This window comes from Nicotiana tabacum, chromosome 1 (assembly GCF_000715075.1).
Source record: "Nicotiana tabacum cultivar K326 chromosome 1, ASM71507v2, whole genome shotgun sequence".
Taxonomy (NCBI): Eukaryota; Viridiplantae; Streptophyta; class Magnoliopsida; order Solanales; family Solanaceae; genus Nicotiana; species Nicotiana tabacum.
Window position 1 is genome coordinate 117,769,725 of NC_134080.1, and position 19,703 is coordinate 117,789,427.

The window sequence follows — 19,703 nt, forward strand, 5'->3', positions numbered from 1 at the left end:
CAAAAATAAACAATTAACTCCTTAACCGCTATTCCTTCCCTTTTTTTTCTTTTTTTTTTTCAATTTCACATTATTCAAACACTGGTCAGCATGCGGGCTCGAGACAAATAAATGCACGGAAAACAAATGGGATGCATTAGGATGGTCCTTTCATATCAGGTTGCTAGTCCTAGACGGACCCAACCCCTGTGTTGAGTCCCCTAAGTCATATGCAACATGATGCAAATAAGCGTTCCTACTAGGGATCCGGCATGAAGTCACGTTATTCTATGTTCAAAACCTGGGTCAGTGTTCTAGACAGTGTACCCGAGCGGACAACTCGAGCCGAGGAGGGGCAACTTACCGGGAACCAAAAGGCCGTCCGGCTTCGTAACTTATCCGTCCTCTTTCTTATTTCGGGTATCGACACTAACAGAATAGGGAGTCTCGACCAGCGAGCCTTTCCCCGGAGGAAAGAAGAGATGGGTTTCGGCACAGTTTATATACAGTTCAGATAATATCAAAGCGGTAAAAGCAACATTTAGCACATTAGGCTCAAACATGTGAACATCAGATATAACCAAATATAACAATTTATCTAAGCTCGAATTTCTAACCCTGAACCAGTGGTTATGGGTCAAAAGTCCCCAGCAGAGTCGCTAGAGCTGTCACACCTCCTTTTTCCGCACCCGCGAGGGGCGCAGGGGAGTTTTTCCAATTAAAGGACAATCGAAACGGGGATGGTTTATTAATTTCAGAGTCGCCACTTGGGAGATTTAGGGTGTCCCAAGTCACCAATTTTAATCCCGAATCGAGGAAAATAATGACTCTATATTACAGTCTGCGTACCAGAAATTCGGATAAGGAATTCTGTTAACCCGGGAGAAGGTGTTAGGCATTCCCGAGTTCCGTGGTTCTAGCACGGTCGCTTAACTATCATATTTGGCTTGATTATCTGATTTTATACAAGTGTGAACTTATGTGCAAAATTTAACTTTTAACCGCTTTTATCATTTTACTGTTTTTATCAGGAATTGCAACGTTGTGAAAATGTATCTCGAACCGCGTTACAATCAATGTACCCGTGGTTGTCGACACACTTTGACTCCGTTGAGATTGGGATTTGGGTCACATCAATGCGCACCCAAGTTTAAGGAAATTAAGTTACTAAAGACGCGCCTAAAGCGACTAGCGAACTTATTTTGGGTAAGACCGTGGAATTTCACTAAACGGTCCATCCCGAAATCCAAATAATTTTTAAAGCAAATATTTACTGAGGGCCCCGCAATTTGTATTTTTATTTGGCGAGGCTCATCTCGTTCTTTATTTTTTATGAATTTGCAACGTCATGGACATGCATCTCGAACCACGTCACAATCAATGTACCCGTGATTAGAAACACATTTAGGCTCCGTTGAGAATTGGATTTGGGTCACATAAATGCGCACCCGAGTTTAAGAAGGTAAGATTTATTAAGGCGCGTCCTAAAGAGTCTATCGTATTGTTATTTTTAGGAAGGTTGTGAGATTTGCTAAACAACCCATCCGGGAACCTAAATGCTTCGATAATATACATTTAAACAAGGGCCCCGCATTTGCACGTTTTGTTTATTTTCATCGAGGCTCATCTCGTTCTTATTTTAAAAGGATATCCTATAGCAACTACGTTTCTTATCGCGTTTGTCCTTATCAATTGTAAAACAGTAGATAGTCCTAATTAATTACATGCTTACAAGTTGATTGTAACAACATTCAGAAATGCCTAAATCAGAAACGAGGCTGTCCGAACAAATAATATCGGGCCCAAATCCAGCCCAAGCGTGATTGGCCAGACCTGGGCCACTGCTTGTTCGAAGCAGGCTGGCTTGGCCTGTTTTGGCCTGAACTCGATCTTTGTGAGGTTGAGGCCCTGAGTTTGTGTTCCTGATCTTAAAACATGGTTTTAAGAGTTATATATAGCAATTTATTGGAAAGGAAAGAACTTATTTAGTGTACGAATTTCATGCTTGGCATACATTACATGCTTATACTACACTATTGCACTAAATCTGAGATATAACCTGTTGCCTTAGGCATACTCTTATCACCATCCTATATGCACAATCTAACATTCAAACTACCATTCATTGACAGTTGTCGAACCTGAAGGCTATCTCCAGCATCCAAAACAAGCATAAAATTTCATACATTACATGATATTTCAAGGGACAAACTATGTATATAAACAAAATTCTTCAGGTCTTTCATTTACATTCATGCTCAAATTTCCAGTTACATCTGACAGTGTATTGGGTGTGTACCTGGTATAGAAAGGAAAGGAAGAAAGGGAATAATCAGTCGAGTAGTGTGCCACAATCAACAGCAGCAACAGACACAGCAACAAATAAACAGCCGATAATGGTGAAGCTCAGCAAGGAGTCGAGCGACCAATGAACAATCCCAAAAAAAAACAGAGCAGGAAACAACAGCCCAGAGTGTTGAATGTAACAGCAACAGAAATCCAATAACCACAAGAAAGCTTGGCAGACAACAGGAAAAGCAAAACCCCGCAGAAAGTCTGATCAAACTGGACTCTTGCACAGTTTCTTCTAGACAATACTCATTCACAATGTTCTGAAATTTATTTCTGTTTTTCCTTTTTAGTTTTTCTTACTCCCAGGATCTCTCCAGACTCCAAAAATTGAACCCCCATTCTAATGGAAGGTCTGCCTCTTTTATAGCCTAACCTTAACACTTTACAGTCTTTTTGACAACTCCAAATTCCCCCCTCCCTGTTGTTTTTCCACTCACCTCTTTTAAATAAATAAAACTCCCATCAAATTCCTGACAGCCCCTCTCTCTTTTGTTGTTAAAATGTACTAATCACTTGTTTATTTAACAAAAGTATGGGCAGTGGGAATATAATCTGACAGCACATGCTGTCCAGTTATTTTAATTCCTTAAAGCTAACCATACACATGCTGCCCACGGTCCAAACCAAATGGCATCGTGTTTTAAAATCAAAGTCTGAATCTGCCATTATAACCTTTCCCCTAGATGTTCTTTAATTCAATTTGAACAAAATCAATAGGCAATACAATTCAGTTCCTAATGGGATTCAAATACGATCACAGCAAAAATAAACAACATGAATCAAGTTGTTATCATTAATGACTGCAACTAATTGACGACATATATCGACTCGACTATATTAGTCGTAACACATAACAATCAATCGTTCATATAAACAACACGTACAGAGTCCCGAGTGACTTCAGACAACTTTGTTCAATCACTGGGAACCTATATGAATTAACTCGTTTGACGACTAATCTAATCGAACATGTATATCACAGAATACATTCAAATCATACACAGAAAACAATTGACCAAATAAAAGGTCTTTACAAAGACGGAAGAAATTAAGAAGAGTATCAGAAAACACCGAACAAACACAACAGAACATGCTAACATACTTAACTAGCAGTTGAATAAAACAAAAGGAAAAGAAAACTTACCAAAAATGTCCAAACAAAACTAAACCAAATCTGACTCGACATTGACCCTTTGAGGCCGAACAAACTTTAATAAGGGTGTTCTCACATGAGAACACCTTGATTAAGGTCTATTAGACCTCAAACCCCCGTTAAGGCTAGACGGATTCCCCATGTGCATGTGTTCTAAAGTCTGGATTTTTAGATCTGGATTTTTGGGAGTTGTGGGTAGATTCGGACCAAACCAAGCTTGGTTTGGTCACGAGGAAGGTCAGGGGGTGTCTGGTATGAAGATGGGGTGGTTTGGCATAGATCCGGGTTCAACTCAAATCTTCAAATGAAGATTCGAGACGAACGAAAGTGATTCGAGGCTAGGGAGTAACAGATCCATGTTCAGGAGAGTGAGGGGGTCTTAGGGTGTTCGAGAGGTGGCCACCGGCGTTCATGCCGTCGGGTTTTGGTGGAAGGGAAACTAGGGCGGCGTTAGGGTTTGGGGGTTTCAGGGTTCGGGGAAGGAGATGACTGAAGGGGGGGGGGTTCGGATAGGGGGTGCGGGGTAAAGGGCTGAGTTTATATATGGGGAGGTTGATTGGATCTGAGCCGTTAGATCAGATGATCTCAACGGCTGGGATCTGATGCTGAGAAATGAGACGGGGTCGTTTGGTAGTCAAACGGGGTCGTTTGGTTTAAGTGAGGGGTTGGATCGGATTGGTTCCTGGGTCGGGTTTTGAAGCGGGTTACTGATAGAGGTCCTGAGCCGTTGGATCGAGAGTTTGAACGGCTGAGATGGATTGGCCTGAAACGGTGTCGTTTCAGGAGGTGTCTGGGCAACCGGATTTGGACTGGGCCTGATCGAATTGGTTTGGGCCTATTTTTGGTTTATTTCCTTGGCCCAAACCGTTTTCTTCATTCTTTTCTCCCTTTCTTTTTTCTAATCTTAAAACTAAAAATAAAATGAAATTCAAACAAACATAATTATCAAAATATTTAAATAGGTTAAATCGCACCCTAGAATATTTTTGTGAATTTTTCTTTTACTGAATGAATTATGGTCTAATTACCAGGACATACACATTTTGTATTTTGTTTAATAATGTAAAAATGGACAAAATGGACAGAACCACACATGACTAGCAGCACACGTTACGGAAAATTGAAAATTGTACAGCGAGGTCCTTTGTTACTATTTCTTTTGGAGTGACTGTCCGTGAAGCAAAAATCACGTGCTTACAGCTGCCCCTCTTTGCACGAAGACACGAAGGGTTTTCGCGCAAAGATAAAGCGAGCGATTTTTGCCCGTCTGAATACTCCGTGTAATAGCCCACCAAACCAAGAAAGCTCGGAATCTTCATGGTTGAGAAAGGTCTGGACCAACTCTACACCACCTTGATCTCCTTCAGATCCACCTGAATTTCCTCACTAGAAACCATATGACCCAAGAACGCCACTAAACTGAGCCAAAACTCACACTTGGAGAACTTTGCATAAAGTTTCTCCTCCCTCAATCTCTATAACACAATCCTCATATGATGGGCATGCTCCTTCTGGATACGAGAGTATGCCATGATGTCATTAATGAATACAACAATGAACAAGTCCAAATAATGCTAAAACACAATGTTCATCAAATGCATGAACGTGCTGGAACATTGGTCAGCCCAAAAGACATCACAAGGAACTCATAATGGCCATATGGGGTCCAGAAAGTCGTCTTAAGAATATCTGTATCCCGAATATTCAGATGGTGATACCCTAACCTCAAATGAAACTTCGAGAACACCCTTGCTCCCTGAAGGTGGTCAAATAGATCATCAATACGTGGCAATAGATACTTGTTCTTGACTGTGACCTTGTTTAACTGCCTGTAATCAAGGCACATCCTCATAGTACCATCCTTTTTCTTTACAAATAGAACAGGTGCACCACAAGGTGACACGCTAGGCCGAATAAACCCCTTATCAAGGAGTTCCTGAAGTTGTTCCTTCAACTCCTTCAACTTTGTTAGTGCCATACGATACGGTGGAATAGAAATAGGCTGAGCGCCCAACACTAAATCAATATCGATGTCAATATCCCTATCAGGCAGCATGCCCAATAGGTCTGCATGAAACACATACGGAAAATCCTGCACCATCGAAACAGAATCAGTGGAAGGAGACTCTGCACTAACATCCCTTACGAATGCCAAATAGGATAAACAACCCTTCTCAACCATCCACGGAGCCTTTAAGTAGTTTATAGAACCGCTCCACTCAACCCTAGGAAACCCCGACATCGCCAATGTCACAGTCTTAGCATAACAATCTAGAATGGCATGACATGGAGACAACTAATACATACTCAATATCACATCAAAATAAACCATACTGATCAGCAAAAGATTCACCACACATGACAGATATAAGCGGTCCACAATAATAGTATCGCCCACCAGAGTAGATATATGTACAGATGAAACTAAAGACTCAATGGGCATGTCCACAAAATGAGCGAAATATGAGCAAACATATGAATAAGTGGAACCAGGGTCAAATAATACAGATGCATGTCTTTGGAAAACTGAGATAGTATCTGTAATCACATCATCTGAAGCAATAGCATCTGGTCTAGTAAGAAGAGCATAGAAATAGGCCTGGTCATCCCCTGATCAGCCTCCCCTTCTTGGGCAACCCCTAGCTGACTGGGTCCACCCCGAGATGGCTGAGCGGGTGGTGGAGGAACTGGTGCTGATAACATAGACTAGCTTCTCTACGGAGTGGGACCTCCCACTTTACGGGGACACTCTATCCTCATGTGACCAAACTCCCCACAATCATAGCAAATCCCCAGTGCTAGTTCTGGGGACTAAAGGGAGCCCTAAGCATTGGGATAAATGGCAGAAGGACCTGGTTGAGAAAATGTGACTCGATAAAGCACGTGATGAATAGCCTTGCTGATAACTGTGATGACCATTTCAAGATGATGCACCACTGTGAACTAGGCAAGCCGTCTGAGCATGCCTAAAAGGACTACCTCTACCGTGCTTGAATTGACCCCCTGAATGAGCACCGCTAAATCTACCCTGTCCATGAGGCATCTTGGCCTCCCTCTCAACCCTCTCCTGACTGTGAATCATCTCAATCTGATGAGCAATGTCGATAACCTCATCAAAAGTAGCACCAGACACTCTTATTTTGGTCATAAGCAATCTCAATTGATAAGTGAGGCCATTCATAAACCTCTTGATCTTCTTCTTGTCTATGGGAACCAAACAAATAGCATGATGGGCTAACTCAGATAATCGCAGCTCATACTGTGTCATAAATATGTCACCCTGATGAAGCTGCCCAAACTGTCTACGCGGCTCCTCTCTATGGGACTAAGGCACGAACTTCTCCAGAAAGATAATAGAGAACTGCTGCCAGGTAAGGGGTGCTGTGCCGACCGGCCTACGCCTCTTGTAAGCTTCCCACCAACTGAATGCCACCCCATAGAACTGAAAGGTAGCGAACGAGACCCCAATGGTCTCCAGAATACCTATTGTATGAAGTATCCTCTGACACCTGTCCAAGAAGCCCTATGCATCCTCTCCCTCTGCACCACTGAAAGATGGAGGCAGGAGTCCCCCAAATCTATCCAATCTACGCTGCTCATCTTCAAGCATATCAGGAACCACATAGTTCTGAACATCTGTAAATGGCTAGGCTGGTGGTGCCCCGGGTGTCTGGAGTCTTTGTACTACCTGCTCAGGTGTGCAGGCAGCAGGAATCTGAGTGCCTTCCCCGGTCTGAGAAGTGGTTGCGGCCGTCAAAACACAGACTACCTGAGCAAGGCCGGTTCACATGGTCAGGATCTGAGATAAGCCCTCCTGAAGGCCAAGAATAACGATAGGCACAAGTGGTTCCTGAGTTGGTCCCACTGGTGCATCCACAACTAGGATCTATTCTTCATCTGGGGCAACTGGTGGATCTGTAGGTATTGCCCCAGCTATTGTGTGTGCTGCACCCGTGCCCCTATAGAGGCCTCTACCATAACCTCAGCCTCTTGCGACCCTAGCTGGTTGTACTAGTGGCGGTCCATCTGCCCAGTAGTAGGAGTCCCCACCATCTGTGAGAGAATGAAACAACAGAAGTTTAGTTACCAGAATCAATAGATTTGCATGACAAGAATTCAAGAATGTGGAGTTTTCCTAAGGGTTCTGCAGCCTCTTAAAGTTAAGTACAGACGTCTCCCTATCAATCCGCAAGACTCTACTAAACCTACTCATGACTCATGAGACCTATGTAATGCTCTTATACCAACTTGTCATGACTCAAATACCTAACCCATCGTGATAGCGCCTATCGTGGAATTAGGTAAACCAACATTCTCAATATGCTTTCAATATATTCATGACTTAGTGACACACGAGGTCAGGAGTATTATTTTCCGCTTTTATTTTGGTTTTGACTTTACATCTTTTATGGAATTTCAGTTGAAATGGTATTATTTAAGCTTTAAATGAATTGTTGATCCATTTTGGAAATATGTCGGCTAGCCTAGCTTTACGATATGCGCCATCATGATCGGGTCGATTTTGGGGTCGTAACAAGTTGGTATCAGAGCCTAGGTTACATATATCTCACGAGTTATGAACAGGTTTAGTATAGTCTCGTGGATCAGTACGGAGACGTCTATACTTATCTTTGGGAGGCTGCAGAACCTTTAGGAAAAACTTCACATTCTTGAATTCTTGTCGTGAGAATCTGTTGATTCTGGTACTAAACATTCGCTATTCTTTTGTCTCACAGATGGTGAGGATATGTGCTATCGGTCAGGACGGACGACCACCAGTACCACCAGTTGGGGCCACTAGAGGCTGAGGTCGCGGTTGAGGCCGTAGTAGGGGCAGGGGTGTAGCCTGCACCTTAGCTAGGGAAGCACCTGCAGATCCACCAGCCGCCCCAATTCTTGATCAGGTTCCAACGGGGGATGCTCCAGCAGGACCAGCTCAGGCACCGACTATGCCTATTGTTATTCCGGGTCTTCTGGAGACCTTGGCTCAGATCTTGACTATGTGCACTAGTCTTGCTTAGGCGGTCACAATTTCTACTATAGCAGCTACTTCTCAGACCGTGGGAGGCACTCAGAATCCCACCGCTCATACATCTGAGCAGGTTTCTCAGAGACTTTACACATCGGAGGTACCACCAGCCCAGCCGGTTGCACCTGCTTAGGATTATGTAGTTCCATCCATGCCTGATGATGAGTAATGTCGATTGGAGAGGTTTGGTAAACTTAGCCTCCGACTTTTAGTGGTGCTGAGGGTAAGGATGCCTAAGGTTTCTTGGACATGTGTTAGAGGATTCTATGTACAACAGGTATTCTAGAGACTAATGGGTCTCATTTACTACTTTTCAGTTTTCTGGAGCTGCTTTCACTTGGTGGGATGCTTATGAGAGACGTAGGCATGTTGGTGCAGTACCTCTTACCTGGCATCAGTTCTCTATTCTCTTCCTAGAGAAGTATGACCGCATTCCCGCAGAGAGGAGCTACGCAAGCAGTTCAAGCAGCTGCGTTAGGGGGTATGACCACGACGCAGTATGAGATGAGATTCTCCGAGTTGGCCCATCATGCTATCTGGCTTGTTCCCATGGATAGGGAGAGGATGAGGAGGTTCGTTGATGGCCTCACTTATAAGCTATGAATTTTTGTGACCAGAGAGAGGGTATCTGAGAGATAGAGTCAGTTTACTACGAGGAGCGAGTTGAGAGAAAGACCAAGAGGCCTTGGGGATCTGGTAGTTTTGGTGGTGTTCCTTCCAGAGATCAGTTTTAGCATGGTAGAGGTCGTCCATTCAGACATGCTCAGCCAGCTCGTTCGGGTCACCGTGGTGGGTTATCTGGCCATGGTTCTCACAGTTAACATCAGGGTCACTCATCTCTTTGTGCCCTTCCAGCTCAAAGTTAGACTCATGCACCATCAGCTCATGTCTCATCTATGCCTGGTTCTTCTAGTGGGTATCCCGGTGCTTGGGTTCCCTTCAATCCTCATCACTATTTTCTGGGAAAGGTTGCTTCAAGTGTAGAGATTTGGGTCATATCAAGAGGTTTTTTACCAGTTTTATGGGAGGTTAATTCTAGTAGAGGAGTCAGCCTTTGACTTTAGCACCAGTTACTTCCCCACTCGCCCAGCCAGCTTGGGGTAGAGGTTAGTCAGCTAGGGGTCGCCCTAGAGGGGAAGGTCAAACAGGTGGTGGTCCAGCCCATTTCCATGCACTCCCAGCCAGGCCAGATGTTATTACTTTAGATGCTGTGATTACAGGTATTGTCGTTGTATGCCACAGAGATGCCTTTGTATTATTTGACCCCGGTTCCACTTTTTCATATGTGTCATCATATTTTGCTCATTGTTTGGGTACGCCCCGCGAGTCTCTTGTTTCATTTGATCATGTATCTACTATGGTGGGTGATATTATGGTTATGGACTGTGTATATTAGTTGTATGTGGTGACTATTGGGTGTTTGAATACCCGAGTGGATCTCTTATTGCTTAGCATGGTTGATTTTGATGTGATATTGGGCATGGATTTGTTATCTCTGTGTCGTGCTATTTTGGAATATCATGCTAAGACAATGACGTTGGCTATGCCGGGGGTGCCACGGATTGAGTGGCGAGGTTCGTTGGATTATGTTCCCAGTAGAGTGATTTCATTTTTGAAGGCCTAACGGATGGTTGGGAAGGGTTGTTTTTCTTATTTGGCCTTTGTGAGGGATGTTGGTATAGAGACTCCTACCACTGATTAAGTCCCGTAGTGAGGGACTTTCCGGATGTGTTTCCTGCAGACCTGCTGGGCATGCCACCAGACAGGGATATTGACTTTGGTATTGATTTGGTACCGGCACTCAGCCCATTTTTATTCCACCGTATCGTATGGCACTGGCAGAGTTGAAGGAGTTGAAGGAGCAGCTTCAGAAACTCTTCGATAAGGGGTTTATTCAGCCTAGTGTGTTACCCTAGGGTGCACCCATTCTATTTGTGAAGAAGAAGGTTGGCACTATGAGGGTGTGCATTGATTATAGGCAGTTGAACAAAGTCATAATCAAGAACAAGTATCCTTTGCCTCGTATTGATGATTTATTTGACTAGCTTCAGGTGGTGAGAGTGTTCTCCAAGATTGATCTCTGTTCAGGGTTTCACCAGTTGAAGATCAGGGACTCGTACATTCTTAAGACAACTTTCAGGACCCGATACGGTCATTATGAGTTTCTAGGGATGTGTTTTGGGCTAACCAATGCCCTAGCAGCGTTCATGCATCTGATGAACAATGTGTTTCAGCCTTATCTAGACTTGTTTGTGATTGTTTTCATTTATGATATTCTGGTGTACTCGCATAGTTAGGGGAGAACGCCGAGCATTTGAGAGTTGTATTGCAGCGGTTGAGGGAGGAGAAGCTTTATGCAAAGTTCTCCAAGTGTGAGTTTTGGCTTAGTTCAGTGGCTTTCTAGGGGCACGTAGTGTCCAGTAAGGGTATTCAGGTTGATCCGATGAAGATAGAGGTGATTCAAAGTTGGCCCAGACTATCCTCAGCAACAGAGATTTGCAGCTTTCATGGTTTGGCGAGCTATTACTGTCGGTTCATTCAGGGATTTTCATCTATAGCATCACTCTTGACCAAATTGACCCAAAAGGGTGCTCCTTTCAGGTGGTCGGACGAGTGTGAGGCGAGCATTTAGAAGCTCAAGACCGCATTGAACTTCAGGTTCATATACAGTATATTATGATGCTTCTAGAGGTTGTATCGGGTATGTGTTGATGCAGGAGGGTATAGTGATTGCTTATGCTTCTCATCAGTTGAAGCCCCATGAGAAGAACTACTATGTTCATGATTTGGAGTTGGCTTCCATTGTTCACGCGTTAAAGATTAGGAGGCATTATCTCTATGGTGTGTCTTGTGAGGTGTTTACTGATCATCATAGCCTCCATCACTTGTTCAAATAGAAAGATCTCAATTTGAGGAAGTGGAGATGGTTGGAGCTGCTAAAGGACTCTTATATTAGTATCTTGTACCATCCAGGGAAGGCCAATGTAGTGGCCAATGCTTTGAGTAGGAAGGCGGTGAGTATGGCCAGTTTAGCTTATATTCCTGTTGGGGAGAGGCCCCTTGCAGTTGATGTTCAGGCTTTGGCCAATCGGTTTGTCAGGTTAGATATTTTAGAGCCCAGTCGGATCTTAGCTTGTGTGGTTTCTCGATCTTCCTTGTTTGATCGTATCATAGAGCGCCAGCATGATGATCCTCATTTTCTTGTCCTCAAGGACAGAGTTCAGCACGACGATGCTAGAGATGTGACTATTGGTGATGACGGAGTATTGAGGATACAGGGCCGGATATATGTTCCCAATGTGGATGGGCTTCGGGAGTTGATTTTGGAGGAGGCCCACAGCTCGCGGTATTCCATCCATCCGGGTGCCGTGAAGATGTATCATGATTTGAGATAGCACTACTATTGGAGAAAAATGAAGAAAGACATAGTGGGATTTGTAGCTAGGTGCCTAAATTCTCAGCAAGTGAAATATGAGCATCAGAGACAGGGTGGCTTGCTTCAACAGATAGATATTCCAGAGTGGAAGTGGGAGCGGATTACCATGGATTTCATAGTTGGACTCCTATGGACTTTGAGGAAGTTCGATGCTATATGGGTGATTGTGGATTGGCTGACCAAGTCGCTCACTTCATTCCTGTGTGTACTACCTATTCTTCAGAGCAGTTAGCTGAGATTTATATCCGAGAGGTTATTCGGTTGCATGGTGTCCCAGTTTCCATCATTTTAGATAGAGGCACTAAGTTTACTTTACAGTTTTGGAGGTATGTACAGTGAGAGTTGGGTACTCAGGTTGAGTTGAGCACAACTTTTCACCCTCAGACAGACGGGCAGTCCGAGCGCACAATTCAGATATTAGAGGACATGTTGCGCGCTTATGTCATTGATTTTGGGGATGGGACCAGTTTCTACTGCTCACAGAGTTTGCTTACAACAACAATTATCAGTCGAGTATTCAGATGGCTCCATATGAGGCCTTATATGGGAGACGATGTAGATCTCTAGTAGGTTAGTTTGAGCCGGGCAAGGCTATTCTCTTGGGTACAGACTTGGCACAGGATGCTTTGGACAAGGTGAAAGTGATTTAGGAGCGACTTCATATGGCGCACTCAAGACAAAAGAGTTATGCTGACGGGAACGTTTGAGATGTGTCTTATTATGTTGGGGAGAAGGTTTCACCCATGAAGGGTATTATGACATTTGGGAAGAAGGGCAAATTGTGCCTCTGTTCACTGTGCATTTTGAGGTGCTTCGGAGGATTGGGGAGGTGGCTTATAAGCTTGCTTTGCCCCCTAGCTTGTCGAGTGTACATCCGATATTTCATGTTTCTATGCTCCAGAAGTATATTGGCGACTCGTCTAATGTTTTAGATTTCAGCATGGTTCAGTTAGATGGTGATTTGACTTATGATGTGGAACCAGTCGCTATTTTGGAGCGGCAGGTCTGAAAGTTGAGATCAAAGGATATAACATTAGTGAAAGTGCAGTGGAGAGGATGGCCCGTTGAGGAGGCTACTTGGGAGACCGAGTGCGAGATGCAAAGCAGATATCCACACATGTTTGAGGCTTCAGGTATCTTTCTTGGCTCGTTCGAGGACGAACGTTTGATTAAGAGGGGGAGGATGTAACAACTCGGCCGGTCATTTTATGAATTACGGCCCCGTTTGCCCATTTTTGATTCTTTATGTGTTGTTCATCTATATTTCAACGTATCATGTTGGTTGTTTCTGTCATGACCCAAACGATGGGCCGCGACGGGCACCCGCTACCTCACTCAACCGAGTACCTACATAACGTATCTTTTCATGTCATACTATCACAAATAACTGAGCTGGAAGGCTGCTGTGAGATAAGTAGAATTCAACATGTGATACCAGCTTATACAAAAGACATACGGGCCCATAAGACCAAAATAGCTACTCGTAAACTGAACAAAGGCCGACAAGGCCATACAATCTTTTACGTACATGACGTCTGTCTACAAGCCTCTAAGAATACATAATTTTCATAAAGGTTGGGACAGAGTCCCGCCATACCAAACAATACACGTCTAAATCATACTAACCAAACAAGCAACTCCAAACAAAATGGAGCGCACCAATATCTTCCACTGAGCTGATAGCCTACTTGGAGGCTCTCAACCTGTCTACGGGGACCTGCGGGCATGAAACGTAGCGTCCCCCGACAAAAGGGATGTCAGTACGAATAACGTACCGAGTATGTAAGGCACATAAATAAGTACATAACAGACATTGGAGAAATATAGATTAAATGATTCAACCTGTAAGTCGGGACAACTCTGTAAATCATGAAATAATTATACTGACATGCATATGTGTGTGAATGTCATGTCGTGCATAGGTACATATTTCATAACATCATCAGGCCTCTGAGGGCATCCCATCATATCATCTCAGCCACTGTGGGCAAATCATCAAGGTATACCAGCTGATCAGGTGGTGGTGCGTGAATAATGCCATAACCTTTCCCATATCCCATATACCTATATATATATATATATATACGCGTATATAACGTCATCTGGTCATTGGTCAATGTGCATGTATAAATGTATGAAATGCATATGAAATACGTTAATAAGATTTTCTCAGAATGCCATAAACATCAATATGCCTTTCGGATAAACATTATCAAATACGTATTTTTTTGAAACCCATGAACAGAAGATATAATAATAATTCACATGGAGAATTAAGAATATAGACACCCCTAGTATTTCTATGAATAGAGTCATTTATGGAAATTGCACAATTGCTCGTTTTATTTATGTGGTATTGATCGTCCCAAAAGAAAGAAGGGAGCCTTAACATAACTGAACCGAATCTCTTTTGTGAATACACGTAACGGCGGATCGAAGTAGGAAAAAATTCATATAATATTCTGGGAAAAGATTGAACCACACTCCTTAAAAACCATAAAATTTTAAGTTGCTAGATCTTGTTGGAATCGTTTGGTTTCAAGAAGGATTGCTAATGTTTTTATCTTCTTATTGCAATATTTTGGTATTGAAAGTATTAAGAAAGAGTTGCGTTTGGTTGAAGTGTCTTTGAGAATCAATTCTCGGAATGCTAAAATTCTTTATTGGAAATGAAATTTGCAAGGTTTTTGTTTTAAAAGCTTTAAAGTTGAGGTGTCTTTTGATTAAAGAATTAGGATGTCACCTACTAATAATTGACTAAGAGTCATTTTCTCAATATGGGTTTTACTGCCACGTTACTCTTCCATCTTTATTCATTGTTTTTTAATTAATTTAATTAGGTAATATCCCGCTACCCGATAATTAATCAATTAGCCATATAATTAAAAATTGTCTCAACTTACTAAAAATACTACTTACTTTTAACATAGCTTATACATTATACTATCATGGCCATGTGGTACTTTGTATGGTACTAGTCCGTAAATATCGAGCATTAATGCTCGACCTGTATTTTACCTCCACATGCCAAACTTGGACGAAAATTCATTTTTTTTGACTTGCTTCCCCTTTCACCTTCACTAATTTACTCATCACTTGTGAAATAGCATAATCTTTATAATCTCCGAATAATCTTTTCCTTGGACTGAGGTCAATTACCTTTTGACAAATTCAACGTACAATACTACAGGATGCAACATCGTCGTAATTTAATATTGCAAAGAGTAACATCGTTGTAATGTAATATTGTAGGACGTAATATCATAATAATATAATATTGCATGACGTAACATAATCGTAATGTAATACTGCGGGACGTAATATCGAGTAATTTCTTTTTTTCCATCTTAGCTTTCTTCAAATGTAGGTAATTGCTTTTCCTAGTCTTTTGCCCCATTTTGCATGCATACTTAGATTATCTGAGTTCTCACGCATGTCGAAGTTTTTGTGCAACTCATATGGTCTCAAATATTACTTTTGGATTTACTCCCCGATCATTAGCTATGGTAGGTGCAACTTTCTTTTGGAGTGCATACAATTTTGTAGTTAAACTATTGTTACATATGTTCCTTATTTCCTCAATTAGTCTTTCATTGTGGTACTTGGGGGCAGGGATCCTCTAGGTCTTATAAATTTGTAAGCTTGTTACATTGTATGTCTGACGAAATGTTTTATGTTCTTCCTCGCTTATAATTACATGTAGTTACTTATCTCCATACCCTTGTTCTTGTAGGGTTACTTCCAAAATAATATCATGACTGACTTCCCAGTGGTACGCTCTTTTATTTTCATAACACTCATATGATATCTTTATCTACCCCAACTCTTATCCGAATATTTCTTAAGGATCACGATGTCATATCTGCGAGGCTGTTTACTCATATTTGGGTTCCCTATGTTTATCTTGCATGATATGTTGATTTGTCTATATCCTCTTGTCTAGCCATAGGCTCTTCCTGAGTCAACTACTAACTACATGTTTGAATATTCCCGTATCAATATTCCGCGTAATCTTTCTTGGGTTATTTCCTTTGTCTTAACTTACCTCTCACACTAGCTCCTTATTAATCAATAACATCTCGCACATGAACCCTTACTTTCTCTCTTTGAGATCGTGTTTGCTTAATGCACTAGTATAGTAGCATATATATGGGCTTTGAATAAGTGCAATCTCATCCCTTTTTCATTTTATCACATTCTTCCTTTACCATTCCATAATTACTAGAACCACTCAATTTTTACTTATGCTACATCACCCCATATCCTCTCTTTAGGGAAGTACTAATATTTAGCGCTACGAAGATCTACCTATAGATGTTTTACCTCTTCATCATTGGCGTCGTTTTACACCATCGATGATCCTTGCTTGCCTTGCGGTAATCCTTCTATACCAAGGATAACAAAATTCCTTACTTACGATGGTGAAACCTAGTGTACCTGGTATACACAGTTCCTGAAGCTTAACTTTGGTCATATTGCTTGCTTTAGGGGAAGCATCTGCCTGAATGATGATTCTCCGAATTTCTCATGAATTTTCTTCTGTTGTCCCTTCTATTATTGCCGAAACGAAATCCGAAATTCTCATGATGTTGACTATTATCAAATCACTCAGTCCCTAATTCATGTTTAGCTTATCTTGTTCACCAATCCATACTGGTTTCTATTACTCTGAGATCTAACTTTTCCTCTTGGTAATTACGTTAGAGTCACGAACTTATTTCTCTAAATGAATATATGACTTTATGGCCTATACTCTTTTATTGTCTCAAGGCCTATCATCTCTCGTCTCTTCCTTCACCTAACTATGGACCTAGTAATACCGTCATCTTTTTGATATACCGTTGTCGTCCATGTATCGCACCTTACTCATAATTCTTTCTTATCTCTCTTCTCATTACTCTGCCAATCTTTCTGCCTATCCCTTTCTTGTGAAAATTTCAGAAAGACATTCTTTTGCTTTTTGCTCCCCTTGCTTCATCCATCGACTCTTCGGGTTTCTCAACGTCGTTGCTATACGAGGGACGAGGGTCACACTAAGGTAATATTTATCCCATTCAGTGCCTATCTTCTGAATTATTTTTTTATCATGATAGTATTCACATCTAATTGTAATATTATAGAGTGAACTATCTGGGTATCATATAAGAAGATCTATAAGCACATTTTAATACCCTTCAGAAATGTCAACTAACACAAACAATCCATTCACCTTTTTGGGTTACTCTAACCGCAGTCGGATCCTGATGTTCCATCCTTTTCTTAAACTACACCTGTTAGCCCCCACAGGGCATAACTGAGATGGGTACGGCCAATTGTACATACCTATGTTACTGTTGAATATAACTCAAAAAACTTATATTCCTCTGCCTAAATTATAAACACTGTTAACCTTCATTAATAGGGCGCCTCATACTCTTCTTCACCTTGCTTCTTTTGCTTGTTGAAACTTATATTTATCTCCTCAATCTATCATTGTCTTTCACCATTAAGGTGGATAGGTATTCTTGCCTCAAGACTCCTTATCAAGATGCTTACACCTTTTAGTACGCACATGATCTGCTGAAGACCTCACATTTACTTATCACAAGCAAGATGCAAAATCGAGTTCCTCTAACTCAACATTTCCACAACAATATCTCTTACCGACCATATTTCTAAATGTAGGTATCTCTTACTCTATCACACGATCTAGAGTAAGAAGAAAGAGTGACTGTTTTTAATGCACTGTAGCCTCCTTCTTATAAGTGTGGTGCACTGCACACCCATAAACAAGACTCTACTAGACACGGCTTGTAAACTCCCTAGGACAGAATTGCTCTGGTACCACTTTTGTCACGACCTAACCGATGGACCGCGACGGGCACCCGCTACCTTACTCAACTGAGTACCTATATAATGTATCCTTTCATGTCATACTATCATAGATGATTGAGCCAAAAGGCAGATGTCAGATAAGTAGAATTCAACATGTGATACCAACTTATCACAAGACATACGGGCCCATAACACTAAAATAGCCACTCGTAAACGGAACATAGGCCAACAAGGCCATGTAATCTTTTACGTACATGACGTCTGTCTACAAACCTATAAGAATATATAATTTTCATAAAGATCGGGATAGAGTCCCACCATACCAAACAATACACATCTAAATCATACTAACCAAACAAGCAACTCTGAAGCAAATGGAGTGCACCAACATCATCCGTTGAGCTGATAGCCTACTTGGAGGGCTCTCGACCTGTCTATCGGGACCTGTGGGCATAAAATTCAGCATCCCCAGGCAAAAGGGATGTCATTACGAATAATAAACCGAGTATGCAAGGCACATATATAAGTACATAATAGACATAGGAGAAATATAGAGTAAATGATTCAACCTGTAAGTCGGGATAACTCTGTAAATCATGAAATAATTATAGTGTCATGCATATGCATATGAATGTCATGTCATGCATGGGTACATGTTTCATAACATCATCAGACCTTTGAGGGAATCCTTTCATATCATCTCGGCCACTGTGGGCAAATCATCAAGGTATACCAGCTGATTAGGTGGTGGTGCGTGTATAACGCCATAACCGTTCTCATATCCCATATACCTATATATATGCATATATATATGCGTATATAATGCCATCTGGTCATGGGTTAATGTGCATATATAAATTTATGAAATGCATATGAAATACGTTAATAAGATTTCCTCAGAATGCCATAAAAATCAATATGCCTTTCGGATAAACTTTATCAAATACGTATTTTTTGAGACCCATGAACAGAAGATATAATAATAATTCACATGGGAAAATAAGAATATAGACACCCCTAGTATTTCTATGAATAGTGTCATTTATGAAAATTACGCATTTGCTCGTTTCATTTGTATGGTATAGATCATGAAAAAAGAATAAAGGGATAGCCTTAACATACCTGAACCGATTCTCTTTTGCGAAAACACATAATGGAAAATCGAAGTAGAGTAAAATCCGTATGATATTCTTGGACAAGATTGCACCGTACTCCTTTAGAACTGCAAAATTTTACGTTGCTAGATCTTGTTGGAATAGTTTGGTTGCAAGAAGGATTGCTAATGTTTTTCTCTTCTTATTGCTGTGTTTTGGTACTGAAAGTATTAAGAAAGAGTTGCATTTGGTTGAAGTGTCTTTGAGAATCAATTCTCCGAATGCTAACGTTCTGTATTGGAAATGAAATTTGCAAGGTTTAAAAGCTTTAAAGTCGTGGTGTCTTTTGATTAAAGAATTAGGATGTCACCTACTAATAATTAACTAAGAGTCATTTTCTTAATAAGAGTTTTTCTGCCACGTTACTCTTTCATCTTTATACAAAGTTTTTTAATTAATTTAACTACGTAATATCCCGCTACCCGGTAATTAATCAATAACCCGCACAATTAAAAATTATCTCAATTTACTTAAAATACTACTTACTTTTAACACATCTTATACACCTTATACATCATACTATTATGGTCATGTGGTACCTTGTGTTGTACTAGTCCGTAAATATCGGGTATTAACGCTCGACCCGTATTTTAACTCCACATGCAAAACTTGGATGAAAATTTATTTTCTTTGACTTGCTACCCCTTTCACCTTCACGAAATTACTCATCACTTGTGAAATAGCATTATCCTTATAATCTCTGAATAATCTTTTTCTTGGACTGAAGTCAATTACCTTACGACAAATTTAACGTACAACACTACAAGGTACAACATCGTCGTAATT

The 19,703-nt window shown here is 41.3% G+C and overlaps 1 long non-coding RNA gene across 1 annotated transcript; it reads right to left on the minus strand.

The window, feature by feature from the left end:
• Positions 1-1,990: 1,990 nt before the first annotated feature.
• Positions 1,991-19,132, minus strand: LOC142181690 (uncharacterized). Its single transcript, XR_012710614.1, has 3 exons — positions 18,886-19,132; positions 18,116-18,207; positions 1,991-2,278 (listed from the first exon to the last, which is right to left on the minus strand). It is a non-coding gene; the product is annotated as an uncharacterized LOC142181690 (long non-coding RNA).
• Positions 19,133-19,703: the final 571 nt, after the last annotated feature.